Source organism: Manis javanica, chromosome 2 (genome assembly GCF_040802235.1).
Source record: "Manis javanica isolate MJ-LG chromosome 2, MJ_LKY, whole genome shotgun sequence".
NCBI lineage: Eukaryota > Metazoa > Chordata > Mammalia > Pholidota > Manidae > Manis > Manis javanica.
In genome coordinates, this window is record NC_133157.1 from 199023611 (window position 1) to 199035612 (window position 12002).

The 12002-nt window shown below is 38.9% G+C and overlaps 1 long non-coding RNA gene across 2 annotated transcripts in view; it reads right to left on the bottom strand.

The window, feature by feature from the left end:
* LOC118971012 (uncharacterized) overlaps positions 1 to 12002 on the bottom strand; it is a 274439-nt gene that overhangs the window by 257741 nt on the left and 4696 nt on the right. The window contains exons 2-3 of one of the 2 annotated variants that reach the window (XR_012124203.1): positions 8678 to 8782; positions 4514 to 4723 (exon numbers count right to left, since the gene is read on the bottom strand). This is a non-coding gene — a long non-coding RNA (uncharacterized lncRNA). Of the gene's footprint in view, positions 1 to 4513; positions 4724 to 8677; positions 8783 to 12002 lie in introns of those variants that run through there. The other variant, XR_012124201.1, reaches the window with a different exon arrangement.

Consider the following 12002-nt stretch of genomic DNA (forward strand, 5'->3'; position numbering starts at 1 on the left):
TCAATTGTATGCTGGGCATGAAAAAAATAAAGAAAAGGTTTTAGTTACTAAGGAAAACATAGATTTTTAAATAGTCTTTTATTTATAATATACATTTAAAGTATTAAGGTCCTACTCTTGAAGAAACCACTCAATATTAAAGTCAAGATCCTAGGGTTGAAAGTGAAAGGGTAACAGGTGACATAAACTTCCCTACCAGCTCTTCCATTCAAACACAACTTCTACTATCCCTTCATCTCCCATTACTTCCTTACCCACCTTACTCTAAGCCCACCAAGCTGATGCATAAATAAGAAATGTTAAGCTTAGAGACACAAAAAATGCTGTTTTAAGAGAAGGTGGCCAGTGTTGAGTAGTCTGGAGAAAGAGAGACTCTTGGAAATTAACATGGAATTTGACTCTTCTTAATACAGTTAGACATGCCGGGGTTTTTTAACTACAGTTTACACAAGTGCAGAAATGCCCAGTGAAGAAATGCATTTCAGTAGGTTTAGTGTTTGTGTCCTCTTATTACCAATTCAATTGAATCATTGCCAACTTTAGCAAGGAATGCTCCACTCCCCTTTAAAGATTTAATTTTGTATTCTGTATTTTGTATGAGGGGTTTTTGGTTTTGATTTCCTTTGGCAGAGGCCAAGGATCTCACAGGAAATAAAAATGTTATCAGAGCCTGTCCTACACACTGAAGCCTAAAAGGAGTCAATGAACATCATCCCTACACTGTTTCTGTTTGAAGCCAGAGTGTGCACCACCCCTTACTTTTTCACATTCCTCAATAGTATCAAGCAGGGTGCCTACCACTGTGGGCAAGCAGCAAATGGAGTCCTTTTTTCTGGGCTAGTTATTTCCTCCATTTCAAATCAAGATCTTACAGTAAATATATTAAATCATTTATTCATTCATTCATACAACAAATGGTTGTTGGGTGTCCACTATAGACCATGCATGGTTCATAGCATAAATAAGACGAAGCCTCCACCTTCATGGAGTTTGCATGCAGGTGGCTCAGGTCCTATAGGAATGACACCTCCTCTAGGCACCTGGCTGGTGCTGGTTCTGGAGGAAAGAAGTATCCTCATACTCACAAGATCTCCCACCTGCCTGAGGTCACTCAGCTCTGATTCTGGCCCATGTCTGCCCCTCCCAGTTATGTCCATCCCCTACTGTTTTCTTACTCTGGAACCCAACACAGATTGGCCCATAGCCAGGGGAATCTCTGCTCTCCAAAGGACACTCTCCTGGGAGTGGGCAACCTACATCCAAGCCTGAAATCCTTCCCAGGAGCTCCTCCACATTGTGTTTAAAGGAGATTTTGAAGTTAGATAGACCTGATTTCAGTGTGGACTTGGCTACTTTCTCACTGTATAACCTTTGGGAAAGTCATTTCATTTTACTGAGCTTACTTTCTTCTTCAAAAAAGAATAATGCCTGCCTCATAGATATGTTGTGAGAATTAAAAAGGGGTAATGTTTATATATATTTGGCGCAGTTCCTGTCAAAGAATTCTCTGTTAGTGGTGCTACTATTAACATGTACTTTAAAGAAAGAGATAAAATCACATGTATTGATTTGTCCATCATCCTGCGTAAATAATTTTCATGATACTGTAGAAGATATTTTTGGTCAGTTTTTACCATGGGTGCTGACTATGAGGATATTCATTCATGTATTTTTTTAACAAATATTTGTTGTTAGGTGTAAGCTATTGTGACTGAGCCAGAATTTAAAATCTATATGCATAAAGCATGTCTTTTGTGCCAGGTGTTGTGTAAGCATATTACATCCACCATCTCACCTAAATCACATAAGTCATGATTATCTCTGTTTTACAGAGATTCAGTCTGAGACTCAAAATTAGGGAAGCCCCCAAGGCCAATACTGTGACTGGAATGACACAGCCAGAATTTTAGTCCAGAGCTGCCTGACTTCCCAGCAAAAAAGATCAGAATCACCATGGCAAAATTGAAAATTCACATTTCCTAGCTCATGATCTGAGCAAACTCAACTTAGAAAATGGATATTGAAAGAAGTTTCAATAGTAGCCTGAATCCATAGGTCTCAGTTTGAAGGAAATTGAGCTGGATTGGAAGGAATGAGGCTTTAACCAGGAGAAAAGTTTACTTAAAATTGCAAAGTAATAGTTTTAGATTTTTTTCAGACAACCTCTCTCTGGGACCTTTACTTATGATATAGGTAAGGATGGAAGGAGCTAGTAGATATGAATCTGCTGATAAAAATGATATCTAGCTGTGCTTCAATAAACTGCAAGTCTGTGTGATGGGATCTTGTAGTAGCTGTTGTCTGAAGCTGAATTTTCTCTTTTGTAGCTCTCCACTACATGTGAATCAAAGTGACTTAGGCTCAAGGCCATCCTTTGAAAAGAGAATAGGGTTATGAAGAACCACAAAGCCTTTTCATATTACCAAAGACCGTATCTGATTCCCATTAAGAAGGAGGCCAGGCACATAACAAAAGGTAAGAGTTGTTCTCTTAGATGTTACCTTGTCTGGCCTCCAGAAAGCTCCCCCTAACCTGATTCTGTGGAGTTCCTTGGACCATGATTCTTACCCTGTACCCTAACTAATCCCTTTTTCTGGAACTCACCCACATTACTTGCCATCACCTTGAGTATTAGATTCTAATCTCTTGCTAAATTATTTTTCAGATTTCACCCTGCTTCCACAGCAACTCCCTCACACCAACTCCTTCCTAATTAATGATCTTAATTTTTTAACTTTATTTGGTTCCTCACTGGCCCCACATGACTCTGGCATGACTGGCTTCCCACTGTGTTTTAAGGCACCATGTCTGGCCTTGGTCCCAGACCCAACCTGCACCATCTCTTCATCTGAAGTTAAATATGAGAAATGTTTGAAGGAACTGAGATGAACTATCTGAGGGGAAGAAGATCCAGGGAGCCTGTACCAAAGCTCTTTAGATCATCAAAAGGCTGCTGATTGGACCAAATTCTAGATTTAGTCTATGGCTCCACACAGGAAATTAGTACAAATGAGAAGACAGTATTTTGCTCAATATTAAGGACTTTTTAACAATTGTGGCTGTCCAACAGTGGAATATGCTGCTGTATAAGTAATGTTTCTCTATCACTGGAGACACTCAAGAAAAAGTTTAATGACCACTTCTTGGAAATGTTGTAGAAGAGATTCACGCATCGAATATGCGCTGGTCTACTGTAACTCTGGGAGGAAAATAAGTTCCCAGCCTGGGGCAAATTACCTTTGAAGCTGAAATAAGTCAAAGGGATAAATAAAGTGGGAAAAATCGCTTATTGCTTACAAGCAGTCATCCATTTCTGCTCGCCCGTGTCTCTCATAACCCAGCTGCAAAAAGGGACCCCACCAAACCTCTCTGGTCCAGATATACCCTCATTCCTCCCACCCTTGCAATCACCTGTTGATGTGGAGATGGCTACTTCTCTCCACCCCTTGGAAACACCTATTGATATGGAGATACACTAAGGCCAGGAGAGAGATTCTGGAAATACTGCAGTTTTACCCACAACAGCTAAGGCCCTGTCAACCCTTTGCAATACTAAAATTTGAGATGCCAGAACTGTTTTTCTCAGCCAGTGGATAAATGTAAAACCCCCTATTGATGCAACATTTTTTGAGTTATCTCTTCATTCATTTTTCTCTTTATGAAGTGGGCCTATAATGCTGGTTAGCTCCGCACATTTCTAAGAAAGACTGGTGGAAATTCCCATTGAGCTCCCAAATACAAACAAGTGCTTTCAATGTCACTTTCAATGATAAGGCAAGGACGTCTACAAGGGCTCCCTGTTAGAATCTCAGAGGAAAGCTCTGAGGAGCAAAACTGAATCCTAGCTATTGTAGAAGAATGTCAGTCTGTTTGTTGCTTGTTTCCCACCTTCAATGGAAAATGTCTGATTTCAAGTTGCAATCATTTAAAATGTCAAAACTATCTTCACAGCATATAACCTGAGGCTATATTCAGAAACCAAAAGACTTTCCATGGAAACCACGTAGCCACTTAGTAGATTGTGAAGCCTCTCTTAAACAAAGGCTCCTTGCTCAGGGAATTTATAGCACAAGTAGAGACACTTCTCTTAAGTTAGCCACTCAACTTTCCTGCCTCCACTCTGACTGAAACACAAAAAGGGCCCTATGCATTGCAGCACCTCTGCCTTATTATGCTTAAATGATTCTTCAAGCTGTGAGTTGAGATATACCATGGCAAAGGCTTTTATTGCCACAAAGTATCTCCTTAAAGAACTACCCCATGTCCATTTGATGGAATATTACATAGACATTAAAGAGTTTATAAAAACATGGAACAATACTAATGTCATTTTTTTCAAGTAGAGAAAAAACAACTGTGTACAGTTTACTAATGAACAAAACCCATGCATTAACGACTGTAGACTTCCAGTAAGGATGCCACAGTTAATTCCATCCTTTATCCCCTGTGCTCTAAATGTACAAGATGATTAATAATATATGGGAAAGGGAAACCAAAAAGACATAGCTGCTTCAAAAACAAGATAAGTATATTTGGGGACTGCTGATGGGACAAAAATGCAAAATGATACACAGGACTGAAATATCAGGACTGGTGGACTCTGGGTTCAACATGACAGCAAGTAGTAGGTGATTATCTCATTCAGGGTACAGGGAGATGGGGGCACAGCCAGGCTGACTGCATGAAGTCAGGAGCTAGAATGGCTTCTCTCAGCCTCTTCACCCTGAGGAAGCACAAAAATAAAACACTTCAGGCCAACCTCTGGGGCAAGTATACCTCAATAAATGCAAGTTCAGGATGGTGGGTGGAACAAGGTGCCTAACTTAAGTTACCCTCTGCTCTGTCATGGATCTACAATATTCCCAATAACACCCTGCATTAGTTTCCTAGGATCAGGGTCATGCTCCCTGTGGAGGCTCTAGGAAAGAGTATGTCCTTGCCTAGTCTAGCTTCTGGTGGCCTCAGTTATGCTGGCTTAGCTTCTGGTGCCCCCAGTTATGCCAGTGTAACTCTAATTTCTGCCTAGGTCTTTACATGCCTTTCTTCTCTTGTATGTCTTTGTGTCCAATTCTCCCTCTCCTATCTCTAATAAAGATATTAGCCACTGGATTAGGCCCACTATAATCCAAGACGATCTCATCTTAATTTGATTACATCTGTGTAAAACCTATTTCCAGAGAAGGTCACATTCAAAAGTACCAGGGTTAGGATTTCAACATATCTTCTTAGGGGGACACAATTCTACCCACAACACACCCTAAAGGCAAGATCCCTACAATTCTCTTTATCAGACCTGGATCTAGCTTGGGAACTCAGAGAGATGGATAAAGGAAACTACAAAATCACTAGAGAGAAACAAAGTCAAAATCCCTTCCACACAAAATAAGTATGGAAATAAAATTTTCAAAATGCATGGGAAAATACAATGCCAAAAGAGACGGCCAATAAACAAATAACTTGAACATAAATCCACTCCAATATGAAACTGATTTCATATAAATAGTGAAGACTTTCAAATTGAGTACACTAAAGAGGATTTTAAAAAGCTGTTATATCTATAAAAAAGTACAAGAAATTTATAAGCAGGCAGATATCAAACAAGAACAAGAGGCTATGAAAAATAACCAATTAAGCCTGAAAAATAAATTATGGTTACTGAAATAAACTGCCCTGACCAGATAAATTCTGGACTGTGCCTAGCCGAAGAGAGAATTCACTAATTAGAAAATAGTCCTGAGGAAGTCAACCTGAATATGACACAGAAAGACAAAATTACTTTAAAAATATTAGGACAGCTAAGAGATATGGAAAAGAGAATAAGAGTTTCCAATATTTAATCAATTGAATCCCAAAAAGTAATGAATGAAGGAATTGGCAAAGAAGCAATAGCTGAAGTATTTGCTGAGCATTTTCAAGTGAAAGAGAAATGTGAGTTCTCAGAATAATACTGCCTTCTGATAAATAAAAATAAATCCATACTGGTAGGACATTAAAGAGAAGGCAGTAATCTCAAAAAGGGTCACAGACAAGATACACATTACACACATATGAGCAAGAACTATTGTTTGAGAAAACTATCAAGTCATAGCTCTAGCTGGCAAAGGACGTGCAGTGGTACTTGTAAAGTGCTGAGGAAAAACAAGCATCAATCTAAAATTTTATACCCAGGTTAAACTCTTATTCAAATGTGATGGCAAAATAAATGTTTTTCCAGCCATAAAAGACCACAAGTGTTTACCATCCACAGGTACTCTCTCTAAAAGAATGATTAAAGAATGTACTTTAACACAAAGATAAACCCATAAGGAGAACATGAAATAAAAGGGAAAAACAGTGAACACATACAAAAAGATGTGTTAATATCAATGAATGAAGTTAACTGCTGGCTATGAACAATCATTACACTAAACAATAACAAAGCAATAATAATAAGTGTTTTAAATTAAAAGGGGGTAAAACTACACCTCTAAGCAACTATACCAGGAAAGTGGGTGTTCAATGAGTAGGTACAATGTGCTAGGACTCTGAGAAGAGAACAGAAATAGTAAAGAACATTAGAATCATTAAATTAAATATACATGGAAAAAAGACTGAAAAGAAATCCATAAATTGTTGACAATCTTCATCTCAGAGAATAATACTGCATTTTTCTTCTCTTTTTATTTTCCTCTGTATTACCTTTCTAAAACAAATATATAGCCCTTTTATGAAAAAAAATTAATCATCTCTATAAAATCATGTCACCTCTCATTTTTCTTCATCTAGTCCTGAAGGGATTTACATTCTTTAAAGGTAGAAATGACAGTGTTGGCAATACTAGCTCTGGGTATTAACAGGCATCCAGAACTTTATCAAGTAATCTACCCATTTTGCTTTGCTGTGGTGGACTGGTGTCTTACTTGGCTCAGGCTTCCATAACGAAATACCATAGCCTAGGTGGCTAAACAATAGAGATTTATTTTTCACATTTCTGGAGGCCAGGGAGCCCAAGAACAAGGTGCCAGATGATTTGGTTTCTGTTGAAACCTCTCTTTCTGGTTTGCACACAGCTTCCTTCTCCTTCTGACCTCACGTGGCCTTTCCTTGGTTCATGTACATGGAGAGAGAGAATTCTTTCTCTCTTCCTCTTCTTTTAAGTCCACCAATCCCATCAGCTTTATACCCCACCCTTATGACCTCATTTAACTTTACCTCCTAAAAGCCCTATCTCCAAAGACAATTATGCTGGGGATTAGTGCCTCAACATATGAATTTTGAGGAGCCACTTTTCCAGTCCAAATTGTCTGATATCCTGGAGATCTTCCAGGCACCAGTCATCTAACACACCCTAAGAACCTCACAGAAAGCCTTCACTAATTCAAGATAACACTCCCCAAATCTACCCCAGGGGAATGGAGGAAATGTCACAACTTTTTTTTGTAACAAAAATGCTGTTTTATGTCATTCAAGTATATTTCTAACATAAACTAGCAAACTGTTGTCAAGAGGTAGCACTGACAGTCCTGATAGGAGAGAATGTGATGGGTACTCCTCTGGTAGACATCTCTATACTACACAAATATGTGTACCTGCATATTTCTTTAAAGGAAAATAAAGCAGAGTATTTTGATGCTATATCTGGAGATCTGGCCAGCAGAGGGAAGAGGGTACAGGGCACAGAGCTATTCATGTGGATATTCCACGGAAGAACACTCCCAGCAGAGTCACTGCTTTGCCTGTTTGAGACAGAGCCAGGAAGCTTGCATGGCTGGAATGAAGTGATCCAGGGAGATGGGATGAGAAAGAAAACAGGGACAGATCTTCCAGGGTTCTCAAGACCTTTCAAAGGACTTTGGCTTTTACTCTGAGTGAAGTACAGAGCCATTGAGGAGGGACATGATCTGACCTTACTTATCAAATGATCGCTCTGTGTGCTTAGACTGGGGCAAGGGTGGAAGCAGAGAGACCAGCTAAGGGACTTTGCAATAATCCAGGGGCAAATGACAGCAGTTTAGACATGAGTGTAATGGTGGAAGGTTGAAAAGTGGTTGGATTCTGGATATATACTGAAGGTTGAGGTGAGGGGTTTGTTAATGGTTACCTAGGTAAGATAAAGAGACCTAATTCTACAGTTGATTTTTCCATCAACCCTTCACCCCTCTAGAACATGACTAAGATTGAGAGAGACCTTCCTAATCCACAGGCCATACTCTAGGCAACGGCAGCCCCTTCTACTGACCTCTGGGATTCAGAGCCTGGCTGCCCCTCATCCAGTCCTCTGAGGATAGAGCCAAAGACAAACTTGGGGAAAAAAGCCTTGAAGAGTGGTAAACTTCGGCTTCAGTAACACCGCCTGCTGACTGTTAAGAAAAGCATGAAAAGGTGTCTCTATCCCTTGAATTGCTTTTTTAAAACTCCACAAGGTTCTGAAGGGCAATTAGGGTCTGAAGTGCCCTGTATAATCTCCTCTTCTCCTGTCTCCACTCTCTGCATAATAATCAAATATTTGCCAAGAGGAAGGAAAGAATTGTGCAACAAAATAGAATATATCCTTTGAGCACTTTACTTCTCCCTACATTTCCCTGAAGGATGTTCCCCATTTCACACATCTGCCTTACCAAGTCCACTATAGGCAGGAATTATCGTAGCACTAGAAAGTAATTTAAAACAAAGAAAAAAAAACTGACCCCACCCTTACCTGGTTTGTGCCTCACGGTTTCTTTCTCCATAGTACGCATGGGTTAACTGCATCACTCACTTCAAACCCTAACCACACCTCAATAGTTTGAACCAAAGTTGTATTCTAAAGAAGAAGAAACAAAAATCACATCAACATGTTGTATCTTTTTCACTTGAAAGCATTTTCTAAGATGAATCAACTAGCCAAATGGTTTACTATTTCGAGGGACAGGGGGGAAATAAAAGACAAAGAGCCATTCTAGATCAGGGGAAGGGGAGAATACTCACTATAGGTTGTTGGCGGGCTGCCATTCTGTGCACATTTTTACATTTTTAAACAGTACTTACCCAATGCTCTCCTAAATCCCATTAAATGAAAACTTTCTCTAATTTTAAAATTAAATTTCCTGTATTTCCTGATAGGTTTCCAAGTTCTTCTCCTTCCCTCCTCCTTTCTGAATCCCATGGTATTTCTCCAAGAAGGTGGTATTAGCTTCCTGGACAGACTCCAGTTGGCATAGCTGCCCTTAGCCTCACTTTACCCCCTGGGGTTTTCCATCGGGCACAGATCATTTCCTTACTCCCTGTCTTGAAGTTATGGAAGTACTGCCCTAAAGCTTGTGGCTTTCAGCTGTGACCAGTCCCTCTGCCACATGGGCACATGCCTCAGTCATTTACTCTGACAATTCAAGCATGTACTCCAAATTTCTGTAATTATTCACCCCAAACGTAAGTAGATTTTGAGCACACAACTTCAATGTGCACAGATTTATTTACAAACTATGCCCTTAGACTACTATACAAATCAGTTGCACAATTTTATAAAATATAACAAAAGAGGGAATTAAGATAATCTTTTATATTTTAAAAAACAGACTAAAATAATTAAATTATTAGTAGTACTTTACTGTAAGCAAAGGGACTGAATATCTGGCATTACTTTTGAAAATCTTGGTGACACCACAATGTGTTTTTCAGTTCTGTATATTTGAATACTTCATTTTATTGGCATTCAGGGCTGAAAAGAATGCCTCCCAGATACACACACCCCAATAGAAGAAATGCATCATTGGCTGTACTTATACAGGTATGCTTATTTGTCAAGTATTAATTATGCAAAGGTTTCTGCTGAAATTCAACTGTTAAGTTTCTTTCTTCCCTTATGCCACTCATTTTTGCTTGCAAACTAATTGGAAGATGCTGTATTTTTATGTTTCACAAATGAGGTAAAAAACCACTGAACCTCCAGACTTTCAAGCAGGTTTTAGTAGATAGAACATGCAATCATTTTTGAAGACAAAGCACACAAAGCACCATATAGTTTCTAAACTACTATCTCTAAAATTCTTTCTCCACAGCAAAATTTTATTTTTAAAGGAAGTTGTTCCTTATTTGTTTTCAAAACATCACATTTATGTGAAAGGACAGATTAAATATATCTTCAAAACATCATTAGGTAGCATGCTAGGAGAGCCACTTGATATCAGTTTAAACACTTGTAAATTTATTTAAAAAAATTAAAATTGACAACTTATCTGGAAGTTTAATAACTCAAAAAATTTGTAATAAGATCATTGTTGAAACTCTATGCAATATAAAATATGGACACTCACCATCTCAATTCAAAAAGGTTAAATTTCTACTGTGTTGTATTAGTCAAGGTTTTCCAGAAAAACAGAACCAAAAAAATCTATTTAGAGAGAAAGAGATTTATTTTAAGGAAATAACGCACACAGTTGTGGAGACTGGCAAGTCTAAATACATAGAGCAAGCCAGCAGGCTGGAAATTCAGATAAGGTTGATATTACAGCCTTTAGTCTGAATTCTACAGACCATCAGGCTGGAAACTCATGTAGTTTCTATGTTGCAGTCCTGAGACGGAATTCCTTCTTCGGAAAACCTTGGTCTTTGATCTTAAGGCCTTCTACTGATGGGATGAGGCCCACCCACATTATGGAGTGCTCTATTCAAAATCTACCTACTTAAATATTAACTACATCTAAGAATTACTTTCACAGCAACATCTCGACTAGTGTTTGACTGTACAAGTGGGCACCAGTGCCTAGCCAAATTGATAAGCAAAATTAATCATCACACATGTAAAGTTCCTTTTTTCTCTTAAATAAATGTATGTGTGTACAATAATTACAAAAGCAAGCACTCTGATGCAACCCTTAGCATTGAAGTGCACTGTGACAATGCACTGGAAGATAAAGGCCACCATTGTCAATTGTCTGCATGGAGCCCTCATTCAGTCAAGACACCATGAATGTAGTGTCAACCATGTATTCAATATAAGTAAAGCTGGTGTCTTAATTTTTTAGATAAAACAAGGCAAACAAAAATTCAAATATTTTCTTACCACACATCCAACTGAAATCCATTGATCTGAAGCATTAGGAGCCCCGGAGGAAGAAGATCTCAGACCAATGATTTCAAGCTTTAGAACATGAAAGGCATCACCTGAAAAGGTGCTAATAATGCATATTTCTAGGTGACAGCCACTGAAACTGTGACTCAGTAGAACTGGGGTACAACCTAGGGATCTGTGTCTATAACCATCACCCAGGAACTCGGGGGCAAGTGTCTGTTTCAGGCATTCCCGCCGGCCTGCATCATCGTAGACAGAGCATTCAACATCGAGCACTGGTGGGTGCCCACTGAAGACCAGGCACTAGGGCAAAGAAAAGGGTGCTCCTATCCTCTCCTCCAAAAGCACAGCTCAGGACTCTTCTCAAAGAATGAAGTTTTCTGGATTCTTGTCTTTTTAACAGTATAACCCATTATTATGAAAACCAGGAAATAATCTTTAATAAGTCTAAAGAAGGTGGCAATTGTTTAGTAAAAATATTTCTCACTTCTACAACCCTTAAATGCAGCAGCAGGTCAGAGAAAGTGCCCTGACTGAGGTCACAAAACCTGGCTTCCAGTTGCAGCTCTGCCACCAACTAGGAATGTGACCTTGAGCACATTATTAAATCTTTTTATATCTCAGCTTCCCTAAATATAAAGTGAGGGGGTTGGACAAGATGATTCGTTCAGTCTCATCCAACTCAAACATTCTGTGATTCCGCCTGCACCCGGGAATCAGCATAGGTCTTTCTTTATAACAAAAGCAAGATGCATTTTCAAATTATCAAGAAAGATAGATATCTTCAATTGAAATACTCTTCCTTCACTCACTCAATTAAATTTCATCCAGTTGATATAAAATGAAGTAGGCAAGGGATGCAAGTCTGGCCTGTTTCAATAGTATCCCTGTTCTCCAGAGATCAAACATGTCTCAGCCACGTTGAAGAAGGGTAAGTGAAAACAACCCAAGACCAACTAACTCACTAGCCTAA